Source organism: Ailuropoda melanoleuca, chromosome 9 (assembly GCF_002007445.2).
Source record: "Ailuropoda melanoleuca isolate Jingjing chromosome 9, ASM200744v2, whole genome shotgun sequence".
Classification (NCBI taxonomy): Eukaryota; Metazoa; Chordata; class Mammalia; order Carnivora; family Ursidae; genus Ailuropoda; species Ailuropoda melanoleuca.
The window spans coordinates 14,509,130-14,535,825 of NC_048226.1; the positions used below are offsets into that span (position 1 = coordinate 14,509,130).

At 44.7% G+C, this 26,696-nt stretch overlaps 1 long non-coding RNA gene across 4 annotated transcripts in view; it reads left to right on the forward strand.

Annotated features, from left to right (window-relative positions):
* LOC105239727 overlaps positions 1–26,696 on the forward strand; it is a 42,624-nt gene that overhangs the window by 9,961 nt on the left and 5,967 nt on the right. For 2 of the 4 annotated variants that reach the window (XR_002143703.2, XR_002143702.2), the window contains exons 1-2: positions 13,751–15,385; positions 17,100–17,405. This is a non-coding gene — a long non-coding RNA (uncharacterized LOC105239727). Of the gene's footprint in view, positions 1–13,750; positions 15,386–17,099; positions 17,406–22,381; positions 23,333–26,696 lie in introns of those variants that run through there. The other 2 variants (XR_004627717.1, XR_004627716.1) reach the window with 2 other exon arrangements.

The window sequence follows — 26,696 nt, forward strand, 5'->3', positions numbered from 1 at the left end:
GTTTGGGATTTCATAATTAATGATCAACTCCTGCACATTTAGGTTTGGCTCTCCTCTTCATTGGTCTGGCTGATTAAGATGATTTCTCATTTAGTGTGTGTTCCTGCATTACACCGAAATTTATTACCATCGTCAGTTGCATGCAAGATCAGGTGTATAATCCCGGGTATATACTTACATATATGGATGCACACACAACTTTAATCTCTAAATGGGGAGATTGGCCTGGGTACCTCTTATTCATGGGAGTTAATGCTCACTCATATTTTGCCCACCCCCCAAAGGTGTCAGCACTTTCTGGTTCAAACAGGACACAGAAAAATCAATTGTCTCTGTGATTGATCCACCAGGGGAAAGAAAATAAAAGGAACTGGGGGGGGGTGTTCTTTGAGAACATATCAAACTAAGGAACTCTGAAATGGGACCAGGCTCAGTAGAAGCAAAAAAAAAAAAAAAANGAAAAAAAAAAAAAAAAAAAAAAAAAAAAAAAAAAAAAAAAAAAAAAAGAAAAAGAAAAAGAAAAGAAAAAAGAAAAAAAAGCTGATTAGACAGCTAGGGCTGGAGAACACTTTTCCAACAACCAGAAGCAATTCCGTATATGCCAAAATAAGAATCATCTCAAATTAGTTTCTACTGGTTTAGCAAACTTTAGGAAGAGTAGAATGAGGGCTAATTTATCATCACTTTACCAATTTTAAGTTTAAGCTGGCTATCGTAGACAAACAAGAAGGTATTTGTGAGAAATAATCTGAGTCATCCTTGGATTTCATTAACTCTGAGACCAGTGAGCAAAAGTAAGACCCTTAAGAACTTCCCTGAAGTGCAAATATTAGATCTCTCCTGGGGGAGGGACCCTGCAGTAGAGAAGAGACTAATAGAAAGAAGGTCTCCTGTTTCCTGCCTTATCAACTCAAACCGTTAATAACCTGTGTTCTTTAACAGGTGGGCAGAAACAGGAAAGTTGCATTAACTGGTTTTACAAGTTCAAATCCTTGGCTCCTCCAGCGTGTGTCGTTTGGGGCCGCGCAACTGGGAGCAACCCAGATTTGAGGCGTGGGGGGAGGACCCCGCAGGTCGCCGGGCGGTGGGACAGGCCCCAGCTCCTGCAGCTCTGATGTGCCAGGTGGAGAGGGAGAACTTGGCTGCTGGCACCCTGGGTTTGGTGATTCTGGAACGAAGGGGGAAAAAAGTGGAGTGTGCGTGCCCCTCGAGTCCCGTATTTAGAGCTTTCGCAGACACCCAAGTGGCCAATTCCATCCACAAAACTGCCTGCCCTGGAGGCTTTGGATAGGGTGGCTCTATGTGCGCAGGGCGGCCTCTACCCTCAAAATACGCTTCTCCCCCCCGCCTCCTCCCCCAGAATCACAGTACAGGAATAGAGAGCAGGTTCCGAGTATAACTTTTTTTTTTTTAAAGATTTTATTTATTTATTTATTTGACAGAGAGAGACGCAGCCAGCTAGAGAGGGAACACAAGCAGGGGGAGTGGGAGAGGAAGAAGCAGGCTCCCAGCGGAGGAGCCTGATGTGGGGCTCGATCCCAGAACGCCGGGATCACGCCCTGAGCCGAAGGCAGACGCTTAACGACTGAGCCCCCCAGGAGGCCCCCAAGTATAACTTTTAAAAACTCGGGCAGAGATGCAAACGAAGGGGTACTTTCTCTTTACAAAAGGGCCGCCCACAGGGCCCTCAATCTCGTTCGCTCTCTGTCTCCCATCAAGGACCAAGCCCCCCAGCTGGGCTTTAAAAGAGAGGTTTAGTACATATACTAATATATATATATATATATATAGTACACTGAATATACTACGGGGCCTTTCCTGGCACCCCAAGAAGCGCTTGGAGTGGAAAGGGGCCGACAGGATAAGCAGAGGAAGCGAGGAGAGTCTGGAAAGGACCCTAGGCCTAAGGGGGGAACTCTGTCTCCTCTGGGCAGGAGCCGCGCCCGGGCCCAACGGGGAGGCGGCGCATGCGGGCGAGGGTTCCGGGGACACCGACGCCACCGCAGGCGAGCCGAGTGTCCGGGATTTTCCCTCAACCAGGCCCGAGAGGGATTCCAGTCTCCTTGGGTGGAATGTGGGAGGTCTTGAGGGTAATCCTTCCGGCAGAATGAGGAGCTGGCAGGAGCCTCTGTAAACACACACACACACACACACACACACACCCCAATAGCGAAGCGGTCTTGAGGGCTGCCCGCTTTGCCGGCAATAGTGAGATTTTCTCCGAGCAAGAGGGGAGGTGAAACCTATGAAACTCGGACCGCACAAGGGACCCGCGCTGAATGTCCTTTCTGCAATCATTTCACCAGGAACTCCAGGGGCGGGGACAAGGGTGACAGCTCCAAATCACAGGCTGCTGGTGACCTCTGGTTATATTGATGGGTCCTCGTTTCCTACCATCGCCAGCCCCGGGAGTTGAGGACATGCGAGTAACCTTCCTGTCGCTGTCCCATTCTCGCCTTACACACACACACACACACACACACACACACACACACACACACACACACAAAGTCAGGGCCCCCCGGAAAATTGTAGACTGGAGGTCAGAGGCTTCACGGAGCTGGAGAGCAACTCGCGTCTCTAGGTTTTAAAGCAAACAAAGCCGAAAACAACCCAAGCTGCCCGTGGGCCAGAGCTCAGTGCGTCCAGCGCAGTGCGGGCGCCAAGCACTCTGCTCCAGGATCGTCTCGGGCCAAACCCTGGGCTGGGCCCCGCGCGCCTCTGCCTGGCTGGCCTCGAGTTAGTAGACCCAGTGTGCACCCCTCTTTGCAGCTGCCGAGCCTCTCCAGCCAGTCTGGCTCTGAGGGCGCCGCCCAGGTCAGGGCAGGTGCGGGGCTCAGGGGGAGAACTCAGGGCAGCTGGCTGCTGGGCGACCACGGCCGGAACCCCGTCCCAACGTCTATCTCGCGCGCTCTGCTGTCTCCAGGAGTAAAGCACTAAAACATCCCCCGGTCTAGCGAGTGCTGGATAGGGAGAAGCGGAGCCACCGGAGGCATCTTCCCGCTGCGTTGCCACTGGCGCGGAAAACTGAGCATTTCCAGCGTTGGAAACCTTCCGTGGCTGCTGGGGAAGGCCCGCCCCGCAGGGTCGGCGAGAAAGTACTCGAATTCCCACGTTGCCATCTAGGCTTTTTGTAAAATGATGTTTTTAAACAACATCATGAAGCTAGAAACACCAAGCGAGTCAACGCGTTTCTTTCCGTTTTAATACGACATAAATAAAATGCGCTTTTAAGGCATCTTACTCTCTAACTTCAAGGGAGCCAATGTTAGTTTTACCTTTATTTAAATGATTGCCGAGGCTGACTCGTGAGGGGTTCTCGCCCCCCTCCATCCCTCCCTCCAGATTTTAACGTATGGAGTATAGTAATGCTTTACCCCTATCCCGGAAAGCAAGCAGCTCTTTCCGGCCTCGTCCTCCCCCCAACACCTTGCCACTTTTTTGTGGATATTGTTAATTTCATGGACCGCTATTTAAAGTCTAGCATGAAATGCACGTGCCATGACATGAATGGCCAGTGTATCTGTTATCTTCCATGAACTCCAAGTGCGGCGCGCTAGAAACGGACCCGACCTTTCCTTGGGTGCCTGCAGACGATGCCGCAAGAGACTTAGTGGGCACCATCTCCTGGTAGCAGGCTCCCTGACCTAAGCCCAGCCATGTGCCCATGCACGCCCAGGCGGCCACATCGCCAGGCGGGCTTTGCCACCGGAGACTAAAATTCTGTTCCTTGGAGGCAACCGCTAGAGCGGTGGAAGCAAACGCGAGGAACTTTGGGCGATCTTTTTGACGCCTCGTCCAGTTTTTAGGATCTCGTGCCAATTTCTCAGTGTGTTTCTGTCCAGATAGACTAAGCTCTTTGGAGTTAATTAACCTGAGGTCCAGCTACAATTAATAGAGAGCGAAGAAAAGCCGGAAAGAGGGGGACTTTGTAGGAGGNGGGGGGGGAAAAAAAAAAAAAAAAAAAAGTAACGCGTTCAGCCGCATTCCTTTGCACCGGTCGGTAACAGTTAGTTACCGACTTTGCAGCTGCGAGGACGATGTGCGCCATTTACTGTAATTGAATTGCTGTTATAACACCTTTCAGGGGGACAGCAAAGCGTTTCAAAAAAGTTGTGTTCGCGGCCTGCGACTGCCTGTCCTCTTCCTGCCGTCGCCAGCCGCCCACCAGGCAGAGCTGCCACGCCGGGATCGGGCATAGGGCTCGAGGTGTCCCGGGCGGAGCTGGAGGAACCTGGCCCCCCGCGAATCCATCCCGGGCAGCGGATGTCCCTAACCCGGCGGGGCACCCCGAGTGGGCTGGAACTCGAAACCGAGACAGAATAAGAGATGAGGTTAGGACCTGGAATTGCAGAAACTGGGAAAGTCAATATGGGGTTGGGAGTGAACTCTGAGCTACCAAGGCCTTTGCCCTCTCTGTTCCATTGGATGTGGATTCTCAGCGCTTCCTGCCGCAGCTCGAGGTGGTTCGGCAGCGCCACCTCCCCCTCCTCCTTCCCTGGGCCGTGGCCTGGCCTCTCTGGGTACCAAATCGCCCCGAGGAGATAGGAAAGTTTCCTGCCCCAGGGCTAGGAGCCAAAGGTTGGGGCCCGATGCTGAGACGCCCCCTCACACACTCCCCCCACCCCACTCAGACTCCGATCAAGCTCCCTAGCCTCGGATTTCTGCCCTGCGGCTCGGGGCCTGACGTTAGAGCCAGCAAGATCCATCTCCGTCTCTGCCACAGCCTCTGACCTTTCTTTGGCCTCTGGAAGCTTCCTTCACCCCTCTCACCCTTGGGCGCATCTCCCTTATGCTGCAGCAGTGTCCTCGCTGTGACCGCAAGGCCAACACTCTTCCCTGGAACCACTCACTCCGCACTGGCCCGGCGCAAGGAGCAAAATTTAGAATCATAGGACACTCCCTACACCGCCTCCCAGCCAGGATCGCCCGCCTTCAGCGCACCCTCTGCAAGGTCGTTAGAAGAATGGCAGGTTGGAAGAAATGGGGGAGGAGGGGGCAGGGGAATCTCCCTACCCCAACGCCCTGAATAAGATCCCCATGGCTAGTTTAAAGGCCAGGAAAAGAGAAAGGCCAGTGTTAGAGGCTGGAGTGTGCCTCACAGGCCCTGGGAGGTGACCAGAGTGCGGCTGGGACCAGCGTACTGGGTACCCCGCGGACCTGAGCATTCTTTGTCTCAGACATGTAGGTCAGCCAGAGAAGGCTAAGACATTCGCGGCCACGCTGGGCTCCCCTCTCCGTCCCGTGGGGTGTCGCGCAGAAATCAGTTAGGCTGGAAAGAACTGTCCAGGGGAGGTTGAGGCTGAAACCAGAGGCAGAACAGGGGAGAAGGGGCAAAGCCTTGCGTGGAGGAAAAACCACCATGATTGGCCTTCTGCAGCCGTGTGGGAAAGACTTATGGCCTTTGTTTGGGACTCACCTGACGCGGGAACGCACGCGCGCGCGTGTGTGTTTGGACTCACTTAACCCGCGTGTGTGTGCGCTCAGGCACACGGGCAAGGAGGGGGTTGTGGGAGGACATGGAGAAGGGGAACTTGGCATCCACCACACGCATCAGTGTTACTCCAACTGAACTTTTCTTTTCCTGAGAGATCTTCAGCGTCCTCCGGAGCTTGCTAGACCTAAGGTGTCTTCGGAACCAAAAAATCTATTGCTCTTGGAGACAGAAAGGTGAAGGAGCATGCGCTCTGTGGTCCTGGGAGCTGGGAGCACATCCCCTCTCCTCCTCCCAAGAACCCCACCGCGACATCTACTTTTCTGCAAAACCAAGTTCTTTTCCTTTCCTGCATACTCAGGAGATGAGGTGTGCAGAATTCCCTGCCCCTGGTCCTCGTGGTCTCCTATGGCAGCGAGCAGGTGGAGACGGCACTGGGGAGCTCAGGAATATCTGCAAGAATTGGGAAAGTGGCTTTGATGGGGGAGACCTTGGTCCACACTGGGAGTAGATTACTTCAAGGCTCAGCTGAGGACAGAAGAAAAGTAGGACCCGGTCCTCATCTGGACCCAGTTTTCTCTGCTTGGAACCGCGGGTTCTTGGCTTTGTACCTCAGCGTCTTCTATACCGACAGTCCCTCACTTGCCTCGCTCCGCATCTGCATGGAGGTGAGCAGGACGAGAGACACCCGAGGGAGACAGGGCTTTAGAACGTGTTAAGGAGTCCAGGGCAAGACGTCAATAGCAAGACCTAGGTGGGTCTGGTCGACAAAAGCCCCTTCTCACCCAGGACTGCAGACAAACCGGGGCTTGTGATGTGTGCCTTGGCTCAGGCCTACTGCTCAGCTCCATCCACACCCCCTGCCCTGTCTACCGCCCAGTCCTAATGAAATCTACATGCAGTTTTGATCCCCCTTCCATCTCTAAACTTTGCCCGGCAGTGATTTTCACCAGGCGTCAACCTTTGGCATTAACCAAAGTCACTTGTCAACAGCTAGAAAGATTCCTTCAGAAATGATATGGAGAAAAATAGAAAGAAGGGGACAGGAATGCATCACTGAGCCCTGTACATGGCCAAGCCCCTTGCCTTCAGTTATCGCTTTCCATGCTCACGCACCCCTAAGATACAGGTGTAATATTGTCTCTTTTTTTTTCTGCTGGGGAAACTGAGCTTCAGGGAAGTTGAGAGCCCTGACTGAGCTTAGCCAGCTAGCAATATGCCAGGCCTGGATGAAACTAGGCAGACCCTACTAAAAACCAGCTTCTGCCCCAGCCTGGACCCAAGAGAGAAATCAGCTCACCTGGAGAGCAAAACAGAACCTTTCTCTGGGACAGAGCAGTGTCCTTCTCTGGAGATCTGCCCCAGTCTGCAGGGAGCCAGGGAGAGGCTTCAGTGCCTGAACCCCTCAGCTGAGAGTCGAAGGCAGCCAGGTCAGCAAATTCCCTCCATGGCACAGCCTGCTGCTTCTAGGGCTGAGAGCCTTGACCTAGCGCTTTCTGTATTTTTGAGATGAACCAGAGGCGCTTACTGTGTCATGTGTCCCTGAAAACAAGGTACGAGATAACCATTCCTTTTTGAGGTCCCATTAAAAGAGCTCTTGCATTTGTATGTAAAGCGATGGGGGTGGGTAGAAAGAGGGAAAAAGAAAAGTAAGCACCTAGGATCTGGGGCAACAGTGGGCATATTTATTCTGGGAGATGGCAAATAATGTAATTTGCAACACCAAAACAAGCAGTTACATTTCAATCACTCCAACACGCTCCCTCTTAGATGGGGCGAGATACCGATGTAAATACAAGGAGAACTTCAACTTTACTCCAAAGTTTCATTTCCTCATGGAACCCCAGAAGAATGTTCTCAGGGTGGAACAGAGAGCTGTCCATTTATATCACCAGAAGGACCTGTCTGCTGGTGTTAGTGGAAGGACAGAGCAAGGAGGGCATCTCCCCACTTTTTCTTTTTAACCCACTTCACAAACCTATGCAGGAGCAACGATAGAGAGCCATTCATTTTCCTACCAAATTGGGATGTGTAGTATTTGCCCCAACCATTTTCCTTTACTTTTTAAGGTTTTCCTTCCTTTACTTTAAGGCTTTTCCTTCTCATGAGGGTGGTTTCTTAGCTAAGCAAGTCCATGTTTAGTGAATTTAAGAAACTACTCTCCGAAAGGGGATCCCTCCTACATTGCTGGTGGGAATGCAAGTTGGTACAGCCACTCTGGGAAACAGTGTGGAGGTCCCTTAAAAAGTTAAAAATTGAGCTACCCTGTGACCCAGCCATTGCATTACTGGGTGGTTACCCCAAAGATACAGACGTAGTGAAGAGAAGGGCCATATGCACCCCAATGTTCATAGCAGCATTGTCCACAATAGCTAAATCGTGGAAGGAAACGAGATGCCCTTCAACAGATGACTGGATTAAGAAGCTGTGGTCCATATATACAATGGAATATTACTCAGCTATCAGAAAGAACGAATTCTCAACATTTGCTGCAACATGGACGGCACTGGAGGAGATAATGCTAAGTGAAATAAGTCAAGCAGAGAAAGAGAATTATCATATGATTTCTCTCATCTATGGAACATAAGAATGAGGAAGATCGGAGGAGAAGAAAGGGATAAAGAAAGGGGGGTAATCAGAAGGGGGAATGAAGCATGAGAGACTATGGACTCTGAGAAACAAACTGAGGGCTTCAGAGGGGAGGGGGGTGGGGGAATGGGATAGACTGGTGATGGGTAGTAAGGAGGGCACGTATTGCATGGTGCGCTGGGTGTTATACGCAACTAATGAATCATCGAACTTTACATCAGACACCAGGGATGTACTGTATGGTGACTAACATAATATAATAATAAAAAAAACCCTTTCATTCTCTATAATGATATATTTATAGTCTCTATAAATATATATTTATATACTCTCTATATTGTTATTTGCTTGCTTTAAATACATATGTATTTAAGTAGATACATAAATGTATGTGTTATATATAACAAAATCTATGGTGTTTGCCCCGATCACTACCACGTACGCCTACACACAGCAAGTGGAAGCAAGTAGCCATTATGAGGATAATTCTATCTGTATCCTATACTTCTAATGTTAGACCTGTGGCATCAGTTGTTAACTTTTATCTGAAGAACCCCTCAGCTGTGTGATCCAGGCATATTTCTATTTTTTAATTAATTCATTAATTAATTAATTTACTTATTGTGTAAGTGGTGGGGGAGGGGCAGAGGGAGAGGGAGAGTCTTAAGCGGACCCCACACCCAGCATGGAGCCCGGTGCAGGGCTCGCTCGACCTCAAGACCCTGAGATCATGACCTGAGCCAAAATCAGGAGTCCGATGCTTAACTGACTGAGCCACCCAGGCACCCCTATTTAAGTCCTTTAACTAACTCTTGCAACAAACATAGGACACCACTAGTTATATTACCCCCATATTATAGATGTGGGTACTGAGGCACAGAGAGTTTAAGTAATATGCCCAAGGTCATACACAGCTAGTCAGTGACACAGGCAAGGTTAGAACCAAGACTGTTTTACCACAGAGCTTCTGCTTATGAAGTCAATATCACAAAGGTGTCCATTCCGGCTATATGCGAAATCCTGTCTGGATTTCAGGATCTCTTCTTTTTGGAGGATGGGTGGATCGAAGGGTGGGGAGTGTGAAGATAACTGTATTCCTCCTTCCCCCATTGTCTCACTATTCCATTTCATGATTGCCCTTGAAATTATTACTTCTTTAGGAGATCCAGATGTTTTTCCCTGTCTTAGATGCTACGACACATGTGTAGGTCTCTACAAACATTCAGAAGGGTGGCTGGATTGTGGTTTTTTTGTTTTTGTTTTGTTTTTGTTTTTATTTTTGTTTTCTGTTGTACTGACTGCTTGGAATCATTTTCTCAGCGGTGAGAAGAATCTTTGCCTGTTTTTACAGGCGGGCTGTGACTACACATGCAAACCATGCTAGGAAACTGTCCTTGAGGGGCGGGACCCATTTGGATGCTGACATGCTAAGGAGCCAAAGTCTTGTCCCCAGGGCTACCAGTGCAGGATTCTTCCAGCAGAGCCCACTGACTCAAACCAGAAGCGCCAACATTGGTTCACAGACATAGGACAGCTCCAACTTTTTCTGCACATCCTTTATGGCAGATCCGTGGGGCGCTGGAAGCCGGCTGACAGTACACATTCAGCCAAACAGAAGGGAGAGTCCAGAGCAAAGCTACCTGGTGATTCGGATTGAAATTTGGTAGCCTGGTGTAAGCTCTGAGTTGCGTCTCCACAGGACTAAGGCATTGCCATAAGGCTGAGCATCTAATGAATATTTTTAGGGCCGTTGTAGAATCAGTGTACCCAGTAGTCATTATCACGGTGGTTCAAGAGAGCAGAGTGACAGATAGTATTCAGATCTTCAATTTGCAGGAAGGAACTCTCCCAATGTGTGTTGCTCCTCTGGAGGGACGTGGTTAGCTGGGTCAGCCAGTCCTAGGGGAACGCTGCTAGGCGAGATTGCCCGTGCCTACCTGCCTACACCCCAGGTCTATAGACTGCACTTAGAGCTCCCTGGCTTGGCAAGTGGGTCCTGGGAGAAAGTAGAAGGGTGGGTAGGGCCATGGGTGTAACTTGGAGAATACAGAACCTAGTAGAAGGGGGAGGAATGGTTATCTTCCTGCTCTTCGGGGACTCTTTCTCACATAGGCATTTATTTAACACCCACCTACTGAGTACGTAAGATGTTTCTAGCCTAGTGCAAGGCACTTGTAGACACAAAGATTAATAAGTCATGGAGCCTGACCTCAAGCCATTTTCAAGCTTGTGGGGGACAAGGCAAGAAAATGGGACCTAATCCATTCTGACAACTGATTCAACGAGTTTTGGAAGCTTGAAGGACAGAACGGTCCCTCCTGCCATGGAAAACTGCCCGGGAAGGACTTCATCGTGGCAGTGATCTGACCTGAGACTCAGCACACGTGGCAGATGAGACAGCAGGAGTGGGGATGAGAGAGAGAAATGGGAATGCGATGGAGGGAAGGGCAGAGTGCAGGTAGAGAGGGTCGGATCAGGGTCTTCTTTCTCTGAGGGATAGTCAAGGTCATTGCTCCCTGGCTTACTGGGGTTTGCGTAGAGAAGCTTCAGGGCTCTCACACGTCTGCCTGCCTGTCCTGTTCATGGCAGGGAGGAGGGGATGAAAATGTTTCCCTGAGGATGGAGTTTCTTTTTAGTCCAAACGACGAGCCACATTTAGACTTCTAGAGTGAATAAATTCAGCTCCTTGTGTCCTGAGGATGTGCTGAAGGTTTAAGACAGAGAGAAGGACCCATAAAATTAGATAAGGTTGTGGAAATATCAGAGGAGATTAGAATATTGAGCATTGTGGGAGAAAAAAATCCTGCCAGAATGTATTCCTAACTTTGCAAGTATGCCAAAAAGTTCTGGTACCATTGACTTCCTCTTGGGTGACTGCGTTTCTATCAGAACAGATGAAACATGCTGTTTTGGTTAGTTTTATGTGTCCCTCTCTCCTTTGGGGCTGGAAGCTCCTTGGAGGCTGGGAGTATACTGGTTCACTTATGTTCTCAGCCCCTGGCGTGGTGCCAGGCACATGATAAGAGCCCGATACCTTCTGAATGAAGGAATGATGTGAGTTTAAGAATACTGGTTTTTCTTTGGTGTTAATGATAGTTGGAGCTATGACTATTGTTTTTTTTAACTTAAAAAATTTTATTTAAGTACTCTACACCCAGCGTGAGGCTTGAACTCAGGACCCTGAGATCAAAAGTCACACACTCTTCCGCCTGAGCCAGCCGAGTACCCCTATCATTTTGGGTTTTTAATTGTGATTATACAAAGGAATCACAATTAAAACTAGTTCTTATAAAACTGGTTTTTTGTTTACAGTGGGACTAGCCCGCTGAAGTCAAGGGCAAAAGCATGAGAGATATTATACTGTGTCTTCTGCCTTGACCTTGGACGGTCACCTCCAAGAAACTTGAGAGCTACAAGTTTGAAAACGACTGTGCCAGAGGCTTCAAATTCATGTCCAGTTTGTTGCTTTAGTTACTTCTCAGCATGATAGGAAGGCTCGACCATGCTCTCTGTATTGGTCTTTTTATGTGAAATGTCATGTGACCAAAACTTGATTTCGTGCATATGTTTTATCGTGGCTGTTATTTGTCATTTTATGTATAGTCTGTACATTGGCCAAGATACTTTCTCAGTTGGGCTAAAGCTTGGTTAAGAAGACTTCTTGTTTTTCCTATGGCTTCCATATAACTTTGGGTGACCTAAGGAACGGCAATAATCTGGATTCTTAAAAGTTAGTACCTTATGGCCACTTGCCCAGGGAAAGGGCAAGATCTATGTAGGAAGACAGATTAATCTAAGATGTTTTGATGCCCTTCTTTTGTACCACTGTTCTATGTTAACATTCTCTAACATAGTCACCAATTAGATCTTGGAAGCAAGCATGAAGAAAAGCATAAAATGAGATCAAAACATGATCAGCTCCCTTTGAATTCTACCTTATGTTTTAGCCAGTCTGTTGGCTCCTTGGCTTGGAGAAATTTCAAATTCCCACTGGCTTAGTGGCAAGACATCTTCTCATTCTTCTTTTCCAAATACATTCTCCCCTAAAAAGAAATAAAAGTCCTCCCCACCACCTTATTTCTCTTGTCAATTCTCTTTTTAGAATTCAAATTGCAAAAGAATTCACAAGTGAAATAGAACACATTTTTGAGCACTGTGTTTACTGTGGTTCACTGCTCCTGGGAGCAGTAGAAATTTTCAGTAAAGATGCTGATAGCTTTTGTTTGCTTTGAGTTGAGGAGGCCATGTTAGCCTTATAATCATCTCAGAGATACTGACTTGTGTCTTGGTACCCAGACAGCTGAGATACTATACAAATATCACCCAGCCCCCAGCATAGACTCAAAGAAAGACAAAACTTCGAGGGCTGTGGGTCTCCAGGGGCAAAGATCAAACTTCCCTATTAGCAATGTTAAAATATGTTCCAGAAAGCCCATGCCAATAGATTCCAATGGGATTGGATGCACACATGCAAAAGATGGGAAATCCATCTTTTGGTCAATAGCCAGCCAATGGCTCTGTGGAGACAACCAGACTTCACCTTGAGACTCTGATAAGAAGCCAATATAATACCTTCTTTTACCTTGGAGAATTATGTTCATGCATACATGCTACAGCTAAGAATCTAATTAATTATTACAACAGATGTTATTGATCCAATATTCCTTTTTTTTTTAAAGATTTTATTTATTTATTTGACAGAGATAGAGACAGCCAGCGAGAGAGGGAACACAAGCAGGGGGAGGGAGAGGAAGAAGCAGGCTCACAGCAGAGGAGCCTGATGTGGGGCTCGATCCCATAACGCTGGGATCACGCCCTGAGTAGAAGACAGACGCTTAACCGCTGTGCCACCCAGGCGCCCCTGATCCAATATTCCTAACTCAGGCATTTCTAAGAAATTGTAAGGAAGGGAGAGCTACCACCTCATTATGGAATAATTACAAATATCATTCTTCAGCCCATGATTGTCTTTATTAGGTGCAAAAAAAGTGGGAGGAAAATGAAAAACTCATCCATCGCTGAATAGTGACTAAATATCTAGATGTTCCGGAGTTTTCCTCGAACTCATGGAAGACATTTCTTACTTTGCAATCAGAGGCTTGGCTTTGTGCACATAGATCTAATCTGTTTTTTATTCAGGGACAAAGCAAAGGGAGAGCTGATACTAAAGTCTGTCTTTGCCCGAGAAAAGCAAAGCTGAGAACAAATAGTTAATATTTACGTGTCAGGAAAGCAAGCATTTCAGAGCCATGAGCTATTATCTTGGTGTAAATCTGACTTTGAAAAAAAAATATGAAAGTAAAGTGAGCTATAGAAAGAAGGTTTTCTTGGATTTACCCAGTTTGATGCAGAAACACTTAAAAAGGTACAGTGTGAGGAGCTCTGGGTGTCATACGCAACTAATGAATCGTTGAACGCTAGAGCAAAAACTACATGTTGGCTAACTGAACACAATAAAATAAATAATTAAAAAAAAAAAAAAACCCAAACCAAACCAAAACAAAAAGGTACAATGTGGGCCATCTAGAGAAGGATTTTGTGTGAAGGGAGAGTTATCCAAAACCTGAAATTATAAATGTAGAAATGAAAAGCTAGAGAATTTTTTTTAAAGATTTTTTAATTTATTTGTTGTACAGAGAGAGAGACAGCCAGCGAGAGAAGGAACACAAGCAGGGGGAGGGTGAGAGGAAGAAGCAGGCTCCTAGCGGAGGAGCCTGATGCGGGGCTCGATCCCAGGACCCCCGGGCCACACCCTGAGCCGAAGGCAGACGCCCAACGACTGAGCCACCCAGGCGCCGCTAGAGACGGTTTTAATTTAAAACTTGAGCTGCTAATATATTTCCTTTTGTATGAAGTGTGGCTACCTGCACTGTCTTTATTTGTACGAAATGGCCTTTAATAATCTTCCATGGTAGTCAATGAAAAAATTCTTCCTATGTTGCCAATTTAGTGAGCATAAATTACCGGGAACTTTATATGGAATAAATTATATTCTTAAGCCTTCTCAGATGTGCAGCCAATAGAGATTTTAAAGCAGAAAACGAAATGCAAAACTTCGCTCAAAGGGACATTGGTTGTATTCGGAACCTTCTCTGGAGTTGCTTTCTCTCTACCCCTGTGAGGGGATTACAGGGGCTGCATTCCAACCTGAGGCTTTCTAAGCCACATGTGGCTCTTCAGAAACCTGCGTGTGGTTTTCTTCTTGGATTTGAATAAAGCGACGAGGAATATTGCAAAGTGAATACGGCAGTGGGCCCAAGGAAAATACGTGAGGAAGTCTGCTTGAGTCACAGACAGGGCAAAGAGGGAAGGTGTCACGGACCCCAAATGTGCCATGACCTGACTTTCGTGCTTTTGTCGAGAACCCGGCATGATCATTTTTTTTTTTTGCAAAACCATTGTAAGTGCAATTCATGGGCACTCATAAATGCAAGGTAAGTTTAATTGATTTGCGGCTTTCCACATTGCTGACGATGAAGTGGTGCTTTGGCTGTTGAAAGGTGAGGGGAACTTGATTTCACTACAGAGATGAGATGCCGCATCCTCTAAACTGACAGATGAATATGCTGCTTCAGAATTCATTATTTGATGTGAAGGACAATGGTGAAAATCTGAATCTGCTAAACAGTTCAACAGGTCAAAATACAGACCATTAAAAGTTAAATGAATTGGAACGTTGAAAATCATTGGCAAATACATTTATGTGGCAGTTTCTAGCTTCCCTGATGATCTTTTTTGCTAGTCTTTTCGGTGTCATTTTGAGCATTCCCCCACGCTCTTTCAGCTTAGCTACTACGGTGCCTGACTAGAACTTTGGGTCTATGCTGTACCTTGACACTGAATGGAAAATAACATCCCTCAGCTAAAGACGCCAAATGCCTTGATGGGGGAATTGATGCTTTCTCGGTCTTCTACGGAGAGGGTGAGAAAGAGAAGGATGCTTACCTCCTGGACCTATGTCTAATTAGTCTCCCTTCCCATCCCAAACACATGGCCATATATAGTTTATGGACAGAAAATTACATTATAAAACAGCACAGGGTAATTGTAATTAGTCAAAACATGGACGAGTACCTAAAGCCAATTTTATCAGTTTCCTCTCCAATCAGCTCCCCTCCATGGTTTTAAAATTATATCCAGGGATTCTCTGATGTTTCTGTCTTTGAGAGGTGGAGCTTGATTTTCAGACGTGACCTAGAATGACTTTGGAGACTAGACAATAAAAAGCCAATTGTGGCTTTGGTTTGGATGCATATTCTCTCTTTTTCTTTCTCGTGGATCTCTGGCTCTGGGAAGTCTTACAGAAAGGCCCACATGGCAAGGAACTGGAGTCTTTGGTAACAGACAGCAAGGAACACCTAGGTGAGTGAGCTTGGACCCAGCTTCTTCAGATTCTGTAAGTCTTAAGATGACCTCTACTCTAGCCAATAACTTGACCACAGCCTCTCTAGAGACTAACCCAAAACCACCCCTCTAATCTCTTCTCAGATTCCTGACCCTCAGAAACTGTGAGAGCATAAGTGTTTGTTGCTTTAACTTGCCAAGTTTGGGGTTAATTTGTTACACAGCAATAGATAACTAGTACATCCCTGAGAAGTAAGTGGCACAGTGTCTGGGATTGACTAGAAGGCTAATAAATATTTGTGGAGAGTGTGAATTAAAATGAATAAATGAAAAGTTTAATTTATATCCTTCCACATCTTTCCTTATCTTCAAACAGATTCATGGAAGAGTGTTTCTTTTTTTTTTTTTTTAAAGATTTTATTTATTTATTTGACAGAGATAGAGACAGCCAGCGAGAGAGGGAACACAAGCAGGGGGAGTGGGAGAGGAAGAAGCAGGCTCATAGCAGAGGAGCCTGATGTGGGGCTCGACCCCATAACGCTGGGATCACGCCCTGAGCTGAAGGCAGACGCTTAACCGCTGTGCCACCCAGGCGCCCCATGGAAGAGTGTTTCTAAGGGAGGATCTCTTTAATTATTAAAAGTTCAGTCATTCTGTAAATATTTATTGCTGCTACTATTTGAACCACTCTTTAACTATGAAATACTTGGGAGCCCATTTGGACATCTGCCAGGGTTTTATAAGGAAATATTTATTGAAGCTCTCTCTGCAAATCTCTTTGCTTTTACATAAGTTAAAGCCCAGATTTTCTGTTAAGTAGGTAGACACAACTAACCCAGATGAGTCAAGGGTTAGCGGAAGGACAGAAGTTATCTCTACACTGACATACTCAAGGTATTCGTGGCTGAGAATGAAGCCAATCACCAAACTGAGGGATATGAAGAGTGCAAGGCATTTAACAGTTAATGAGAGCAACTTGTAGAGGGATGTGGCCACCCATCCTCTCTGTGGTGTGATATGTGACTACAGCTGGCCTTTGGGTCAGATAATCTGGCTCAGAACCCCACCTCTTTTATTTAAAAAATATGAGAACTTGAAGAACTTACTTCATTCTTTGGAGCCTCATTTTCATCATCTATCAAGCAAGCAAACGCAAGAGTGTGATATAGGATTTTTTAAAAGACAAGGTATGGGGGTGCCTGGGTGGCNGAGCCTGATGTGGGGCTCGATCCCACAACGTCGGGATCACGCCCTGAGCCGAAGGCAGACGCTTAACCGCTGTGCCACCCAGGCGCCCCGTCCCACCTCTTTTATTTAAAAAATATGAGAACTTGAAGAACTTACTTCATTCTTTGGAGCCTCATTTTCATCATCTATCAAGCAAGCAAACGCAGAGTGTGATATAGGATTTTTTAAAAGACAAGGTATGGGGGTGCCTGGGTGGCACAGCGCTTAAGCGTCTGCCTTCGGCTCAGGGCGTGATCCCGGCATTATGGGATCAAGCCCCACATCAGGCTCTTCCGCTATGAGCCTGCTTCTTCCTCTCCCTCTCCCCCTGCTTGTGTTCCCTCTCTCGCTGGCTGTCTCTATCTCTGTCGAATAAATAAATAAATCTTAAAAAAAAAAAAGACAAGGTATGAAAAGGTTTAGCTTACCACCTGGCTTGCAATAGCTAGTTCAAAAATTGTTAGCTACTTTTTATGATGAGTTTTTCTGTTTCCTCCATTTTTAGACCACTTTCCTGCTCATGGGCACCTCTGTCTTTATCCATTAGCAGTATGGTGGGATTGTCTGAACATCTAGAGACAAGAAGTATGACTAAAGCATGGTTGGACTTCTCTGCTACCCCAGGAGGAGCCTGGCGAGATGGGATACGTTAACAGTGTATAGGACTGGACTCTGGAGAAGACGTTGAACCTTCAAGCCACTCTCCTCTCAACTCCACGTGGCCTTCCCTCCAGTTTTGGTTCTGCCTTTTGACTGGTCTCTCTTAATGCATTTGGAGGCTCGTCTTGCACCACTCAGAGTGACCTCGATGGTGGGTCCTCCATATATCTAAGTTGCAATTCTGAGGCTTTAGCTCTATAAGCCATTGCAGGAACATCTCAACCAAAAGGTTTCAAAGCTATTTCGTGAGGGAGTCAAGTCAAAAAGTGGTTCTCTTGCTTGTCACTTTGTTGCTTCACCTTGACTTGACCATGCTTGAAATTGTATGAGACTCCCTGCATGTTCTTTTCTCCTTTTTCTTTATCATGTTAACCGTGCTCACTTTGCCAGTTTCTTCTTCTACTCTCATCCACTCCTGTGATGTCCCTCATTTTCCCCTTCCTCTTGCCCTTCTACCTACCTACCCTGCATGATGAGGCAGGGGAGGAAAAAACCCGGAGTAGGTCTGGAACCACTTTGTCTCCTTCCTTGCTTGCCTTTTCCTTACTCAGTTTGTGCTTCTGTTGTAAAGGCACGTTGGAATTTGCCAAGCAAACGAGTTTTTTAGGATGGATCCAGTTATATTTTATATTTTAAGTAGAAGTCTAGGGCTTCTATGAATGTCAATAAAAAACATGTAAGTCTTAGGGTAACATGGACAAAATATCCTTCTTATTTGACTTGCTTCCTTGCTCCAAACAGACTGTTATTCTTGTTCCTTTTTGTATTATCCTTGAGTGGGTGTTCTGAATTTTAGGCAAAACATGAATACATAAAATTTACCATACATTAACCAGTTTGAACAAACTTCTTGGTTCTGAGAGCAAAGATATAATGAGCATAGCCAGGAATATTATGTTACTTATTAGATACCATACATTAACCAGTTTGAACAAACTTCTTGGTTTTGAGAGCAAAGATATAATGAGCATAGCCAGGAATATTATGTTACTTATTAGATTTATTAAAATGTTCTTACTATGCAAGTTTCTTGGGCCACATGTGCAAATAGATATGACCAATACATTAAGTGTAATATCTAAGTGCAATAAACTAAGGTGTCTATTTTCTACACATTTACATTAACACATGTCTTCCAAGTTTGATATCTATTTTTCTGATATTTAGTAAGATAAACACTCCTTTTAACTTTTTTTAAAAGTCTTGGTGGGAGGAATTGGAAAACAAGATTGAGGAAATCTTTAGAATTCCCCCTCCTGAGGGCAGAGAAACTCCATGGCCTCTCCTTATCCACATCTCTGCTTACAATTATAAAGGAAAACATCCTAGCAGATCTGTGGGGTTCATAACTTCTTTTTGCTCTAACCCATTATTTCAGCATAGGAAGCATATGCATAGCATTTGTAGCAAGTGAGAGTGGAGAGAAAAAAAGAGAAAACTATTTTATTTTATATATATATATATATATTTAGATTTTTATTTATTTATTAATCTATTTATTTGGCAGACAGTGAGAGAGGGAACACAAGCAAGGGGAGTGTGAGAGGGAGAAGCAGGCTTCCCGCCGAGCAGGGAGCCCAATGCGGGACCCGATCCCAGGACCCTGGGATCACGACCTGAGCCGAAGGCAGACACTTAACAGCTGAGACACCAGGCACCCCTAGAAAACTATTTCATTATTCTAGGTTATGCTGCTGTAACAAATTAGCACTAAAATATTTGTTGCTTTACAAAACAAAGGTTTAGTTTGTGTTCACTCTTCATACCAGTTACAAGTTGGCAAGGACTCTTCCAAATACCAACCCAAGCGGCCGATGATGGAGGCTCTACCACCTACAACAGACCATCTTGAATTTGTGGCATCCTCTATGGCCCTAGCAAGGGAAGAGGCTACTGGGATGTCCCTTGCCTAGAAGCGGCATGTAACTCTTCGGCTCATATACTATTGGCAAGAAGTAGTCACCTGGCCAAGCATAACTGCAGTCTGATAAATAGAGTCTTCCATGTACCTGAAAGTGAGAGGAAAGAGCATCAGTGATGCCCATCACATTATATAATTCAATCCCTTCAGGAAACTGAGGTCTAGGGGTACCTGTGACCTAGGTCACAAAATAAGCTAGAGGCAGAGCCAGCTTTTTTGATACCAGGTATTATTTCTGCTGTCATTTTTATAGTAGTTAACTCTTTTCTGTATAGAAGGTGATGGCACAAAAATTTTGCAGAGCTATAGAATATGTCAGAAAAATCATCACTTATGACTAAAGAATGATGACTTTACTGTGTTCTTAACTCCTTCTCCTTCTCCTCCTTCTCCTTCTCCTTCTTCTTTTCCTATCCCACCCCAGCCAAGGCTTATTTTCTGGTTGTGGCTTGGGGGATTTCTAAGCCATATCCTCTAGTATCATGATGAAGGAAATATTCTCTTATTCAGGCGAATGCAAATTAAAAAAAAATTTATTATGTTATGTTAGTCACCATACAGTACATCCTTAGTTTTTGATGTAGTGTTCCATGATTCATTGTTTGCGTATAACACCCAGTGCTCCATGCAATATGTGCCCTCTTTAATACCCATCACCGGCCTATCCCAGTCCCCCACCCCCCTCCCCTCTGAATCCCTCAGTTTGTTTCCCAGTATCCATAATCTCTAGTGGTTCATTCCACTTCTGTTTACCCCCCCTTCATTCTTCCCTTCCTTCTCCTACCAATCTCCCTGCTATTCCTTATGTTCCGTAAATGAGTGAAACCATATGATAATTGTCTTTCTCTGCTTGACTTATTTCACTTAGCATAATCTCCTCCAGTCCCGTCCATGTTGCAGCAAATGTTGGGTAAAGGCTCTTTCTGATGGCTGAGTAATATTCCATTGTATACGTGGACCACATCTTCTTTATCCATTCGTCTGTTTAAGGGCATCTTGGCTCCTTCCACAGTTTAGCTATTGTGGACAATGCTGCTATGAACATTGGGGTGCATATGGCCCTTCTCTTCACTACGTCTGTATCTTTGGGGTAAACACCCAGTAGTGCAATTGTTGGGTCATAGGGTAGCTCTATTTTTAACTTTTTAAGGGACCTCCACACTGTTTTCCAGAGTGGCTGTACCAACTTGCATTCCCATCAACAGTGGGATCCCCTTTCTCCACATCCTCTCCAACATTTGTTGTTTCTTGCCTTGTCAATTTTTGCCATTCTAACTGGTCTAAGGTGGTATCTCAATGTGGTTTTGATTTGAATTTCCCTGATGGCTAATGATTTTGAACATTTTTTCATATGTCTGTTAGCCATTTGTATGTCTTCATTGGAAAAGTGTCTGTTCATATCTTCAGGCAAATGCAAATTTTTGACACTGGAAGTAGTCACAATATCTTCCATGTACCAAGAACCTTCAATTTCACAAATCACTTTTAAATATCTTTTCTTGTTTGCCTTACACATAACATACCAGAGATAAGCAGGTTGAATCACTGACTTGGTTTTACAGACACCCACACACAGCCAATTAATGGGACTACAATCCAAAGCTTTGATTTTTAAGATCAATGCTGGAGCACAAGCTAGTTTTTTTTTTCCTTCCCATTTCCTGGCATTCAGGATTTTTTGGCTTGAAAGAATGATTAGGTGACTTCTCCAAATTTCAACAGCTTTGCAGTGACAGAATGAAGAACATAATTTGACTCTTAACTAAAATACTTCTATAGATTCTTATGTTGATACAAATACAACACCTGTTAACATCTGGAAGGTGTTACATTGAGGCTAAACTTACATCTCAAGTGCTTGGATGTCTTTTGAAACACTGAAAGAAATTCTTTTTGGTTTCCTTAATTGGTATAATGAGGATAATAATTATACTGAAAACATGGGATTAAAAGAGTGCCTGTCATAGTGCGTGTGCTGTATGCATGTTTGCTCTTACTGTCACTCAACACTCGGGAATGATCAAGAACAGGGAGGGAAAATGAAACAAAAGGAGTAAATCCTTGCTCCACAAATTCTTTTTTGATCTCTTCTTCCTATTTCTGAGAAAGTATGAGAGTCCTGGCAGACAAAACATGTAATTCATAGAACTGTTGCACAACTGATAAATCCCATTGGGCTAGTGAGATTGCTTTCAGCTGCAAGTAACAGAACCTCATTAGAAACTGGCTTAATCAAAAAGAGAATGTATTAGGTCACATAATGGAAAAGAATAAGGGAGAGATAAGTGCACCAATAAAGCCCTTAGGAAACTTACATATATATATATGATATGACTTACATATATATATGATCTATCTATCTATATCTATAGCTTTATCTATATCTATATATCTATATATATATATAAGATCTATCTATCTATCCATCTATCTTCTATCTATCTATCTTTTGGCTCCACTTTTCTTTGTGTTGGCCTTGTCCTCAAGTAGGTTCTCTTCAATTGGCAGCAACAGTGACTTCAAGCACCTCAAAGATGATATCTTACAAGTTTAGCTTCTTTCCCAGTAGTCGCACCAAACATTCCAGGATTAATACCCAGAGTCTTGACTGGGTCCCATGCCCAGCATTAAAAAAACCCCCCCCAAAAAACAAAAAAACCCACCATCGCTTTGATTGGTCAGGGTTAGGTCACTGGCCAACCAATGGAAACAATAGATGGAGTGAGCCCCCATGAAATCTTAAGGACTGAGGACAGAGAAAGAGGGTGGTGTCTTAAAGGAAAATCGAGGTGCTATTAGCTGAAGAGGGAATGGATGTTGAACAGAGAGGAACTATAGTTATCTATTCTAGTGCTCAACGATATGCTTGAGTACCAGAAAATAAATTATTGTAGTCAAGGGTGTTATTTTACATGAAAAGCAACAAGAGTTACGATGCTAAGGACAGGTGGAAAAATATGATGGATGAAATTGGATCTCAAGTTACCTTCTTCTCTGTAACACTATATTTCCCCAGAAAAGTAATAGAAGTGGATAACGTCTTTTGCATTTTCATTTCACATGGAAAAAGATATTGGGGGGAATATGTAAAGGTTATGAAACAAAATTTTGAAACCATACAAGCGATCGGTCTTCTCCAAGTAAATACATACGGAAATGCTGGTCTATTCTTTAGGTGAGATCTTTTTTTTTTTTTTAATTCCTAGGAAATCTGTGTTATTCAAACGCATTTGCCTGTGCTTAATCTGTATGCAGTGCTGGTCCCAACACAACCGTGTTCAGAAGAGGAACCTTGTCTTTGATGTTCTACTCTTCTGTAGGCGACAGTTACTCTTTCCCCAAGCCTGGAGTGCATGGCTATGGGACAGATACTTCCTTCTTCAAATCACATCCATTTATCTGTGTGGGCAAAGTCCATCATTTGCATCCATCATCCACTTATCATATTTGGTTTGGGTGGAACTCATTTCTGACTGTCACACATAAAATTCTCCCTAAGCACCAACAAATTTCCTACAAATCCATCAACAGACTACACTCATAAATAAACCCTATCAGCTGATATTTGTACAGCACATTCCTGTTTCTTAAGTTCTTGCATGTAAACCATTTCGCCTAATCATCATGGGAGTTCTGGAAAGCAGGAGGGGTGGGTATGATTATTCTCATACCACAAATGATGAAACTGAGATGGAGTAACCTACTCAAACTGCTAATTAATGCAAGCCTTCAGATTCCAGACCTCAAGTTTTCCCCACTACGTCTCATTATCTGAGATTGGGTGAGGGCTGGAGTGTAGGCTGGAAGCTAAGAAGACAATTCTGGAATCAAATGACAAACCGTTTGAAGATTGGCTCTGCTGATTGTCAGTTGTGTCTGTGACCTTGGGCAAAGTTCTTCATCGCTTACTCATCTGTGTCATTGTAATTATTCCATACCTCATAGGATTCTTGTGATTATTAAATGGCATAATGCATGGACAGTGCTTAGCAAAGGTTCCATATATGGCCCCAGCTTGAATAAGCTAATTATTGTTAGAGCTGTCATCGTGTATCTCTAAATGTAGCTTCAGCCTCCAGTCACAATGAGAGAACAAAGAACCGCATCATTCATCTGCAGTGTTCCACGCTTCTGCCTCTGTTAACTGCAACTGGCAGGTATGGGTGGAATGGGAGGCTGAATTGCCTGAATCAGTCCCTTACCTTCCTGTACTTGCCTTCCTCTTCTTTGTCTTCTCCTTCTTCTTCCTCTTTGTTTTCTTCCTCTTCTTCTCCTCCTCCTCTCCTTGGTTGTCCTCCTCTTCCTCCCCCTCCTCTTCCTTCCCCTCCCCCTCCTCCTCTTTCTTCTTCCTCTCCCTCTCCTTCTTCTTCTATTCAAGTAAAGCCATGGGAGTGGAGAAGGAACAAAGAAACCCGCAACTGCCTGTGATCAATTAATTATAAACACCACTGAACTCTGACCAGTCTATACTTGTCTTCTAATTGCTCGATTTATTTTTTATTTTCATTCCAATCGCCCGCCACAAGGCCAAGTATATGCTATCTGTACTTAAAAGATTATGAGGTTAATATTCTTTGCATATTCTAGCAGATAAATGTGAACGCTGCAATATGATTGAACAGTTAAGTTTAGACTTATGTAAAAACAACAGCCATTTGAGTCTTTCTTCTTAGACTAACTAAGCCCCAAAGAAAGAATTTCATGCATTTGACTTCATTTTGAAATTTTCCAATTCATACTGCCTTATAGATTTCCCAGTATTTGTTTTGTTTTCTTTTTTTAAAAAAGATTTTATTATTTTTAAGTAATCTCTATACCCAATATGGGGCTCAAACTCATGACCCCCAAGATCAAGAGTCCCATGCTCCTCAGACTAAGCCAGCCAGGCACCCTCCCAGTATTAGTTTTATAAAAAATAAACCACTTAGTTCCACACAAACTGGATAGTGGTTCTCCTGTCATGTTGACTCTGAATATAATGGTCAGAACAACCATTTCATTTGAGCAGTTCCTCATCAACAGCTGGTTTGGCAGCATAAAGGCAAATGAAAACAGAAAGCGTGGTTCTATGTGGTTCTATGAAGGGGCAGTCTCCCTGTTGATCTTGGTTGCTTGTCTTAACCACTTGGGACGTGGAACGGTGTGTCAGAAAGGGAGCCCAGGGGCGTCTGGGTGGTTCAGTCGGTTAAGTGTCTGCCTTTGGCTCTGGTCATGATCCTGGGTCTTGGGATCCAGCCCCCAGTTGGGCTCTCTGCTTCTCCCTCTCCCTCTGCTGCTCTCCCCGCCACCCCACTGCTTGAGCTCTTTCACTCTTGCTCTCTCTCAAATAAATAAATAAATAAATAAATAAATAAAATTGTTAAAAAAAGAAAGAAAAAAAAGAAAAAGAAATGGAGCCCAGTGGTGGGGAGGAGTGGTGAAGGCACAAGACCAAATCCCCGCCAAGTGGAGCTTGCCGTCTAAAGGTCGGTATCGAGAGTAAAGGGATATTGAAAGGTGGTGATGGAAGCATGGGGGCTGTGAGTGCATGTATAAAGAGAACCTCACTCCGATGTGGGGAGTGATGACATCTGAGCAGAGGGTGATGGATGAGTGTGAGTGAGCCAAATCGGGGTTTGGTGGGGGGAGAGCAGAGGCAATTATTGCAGGCTGAGGGAAGAGCAGATGGAAGGACTGGGAGGAGGGAGAACACCTAGCTGATGGCAGAGTGCAGAATTCAAGGAGAAATCTGGCAGGAGAGGGGGTTAGAGGAACGGGTGGGAGTGGGGGGGGGGAGTATAACAATGGACACCTCTCTCTCACTCTTACACCCAAAACCACAAGACAGGAAATGACCTCCACTGTCCCTCTCTCTCCCAGGAGAAACACGACTTCCCTTGAAACCCAGGCTTTCTGGGGATTGAAGGAAAATAACAATTTCTAAGCACTTATTACATAAGTGCAGGGTTTTTTTTGTTTTTCCTTTATATTGATTTAAATTTACAACAGTCCTGTGGAGTAGGCCATATTGTTGTACCTATTTTACAGACGAGGATGTCAAGGTAAGAGGAGTTTTCCCAAGGTAAAAAACTTGGTTTTCCCAAGGTAACCCAGCTGACACCCAACACCATGTCCAGGCAAGTGATAGAAAACTTTTCTGATATTAACACAGAGATATATACTTTCATTTTTTTTTAGTAATTAGTCAAGACGATGTTTTAATAAAACATGCTTATGAAAACAAGGATGTCTTTAAGTTTAGATTATAACTACTATTTCAAATTGTGGTGGTTTATCATGGGAAAACTTCCAGACACCTTTTATCTTTACATTTGTTTTTTTTTTTTTAATGTAGGTAATAAATGTGGGCTGGTCCTTGTCCCTTAAAGTAGGTAACACTTCCTGGTTCTCAGGAGGTGACAATGATGCCTTTTCAGCACTGCAACACTATTGAAATTCAAAGACTAGGTTTTAGGATGACTCACCCAGGATTTTGTTTTGTAATTTTGTAAAGCAAAATTTCCCTTTTTCATAGATGGCGTGTCATTCTTTTGTGCCCAAACAAAAATGCAGGCTCCAACCACCCCTGAAATGCCTTTTTTAGCGTCTCTCCGAAGATCATGAGTTAGAATGCCAGAGGTGCAATGTTGTTTTTTTTTTAAAAAGAGTTTATTTTATTATTTTATTTTCATTTTTTTATTTTTTAAGATTTTCTCTATTTTTGAGAGAGCGAGCGCGTGCACGTGCTTGCGCGCGCACACACACGAGGTGGGGGAGGGGCAGAGGGAGAAGCAGACTCCCTGCTGAGCAGGGAGCTTGACGCAGGACTCCATTCCAGGACCCTGGGATCATGATCTGAACTGAAGGTCGAGGCTTAACCGACTGAGCCAACCGGGCGCCCTAAAAGATTTTATTTTTAAGTGATCTTCACACACAACATGGGGCTTGAACTCTCAACCCTGAGTTCAAGAGTTGCGCACTCTATGCACTGAGCCAGCCAGGAGCCCCTGTTTCTTTCTTTCTTTCTTCTTCTTCTCCTTCTCCTCCTCCTTCTTCTTTTTTTAACATACAGTCTTACATTTGTTTCAGGTGTATCCTATAGTGATTCAACAACTGTGCACCTTATTACTCAGTGCACCTCGTGAGAAGTGTGCTCTTTAATCCCCGTCCCCTCTTTCCCCCACCCCCACCCACCTCCCCCGGTAACCGTCAGTTTGTTCTCCATAGTCAAGAGTATGTTTTTTTTGGTTTTCTCTCTTTTTTCTTTATTCATTTGTTTCTTAAATTCCACATATGAGTGAAATCCTGTGGCATTTGTCTTTCTCTGCAACGTTGCTTTTGATACATCTGCTAGAGTGCCGAGTGGTGTCCTAGAGACGACACATTTCCAAGAAAAGGAAGGTAGAGGTGAGATATTGATTACAAAAGAAAAAGATCCTGGATTTACACTGTGGTGACTTTGTCAAAGAAGTTTATTACTGACCTTCGTCATGACAATGTCAAAATTCCCATTGTCTTGGTTGTATTTTGAGTGCGTTCACA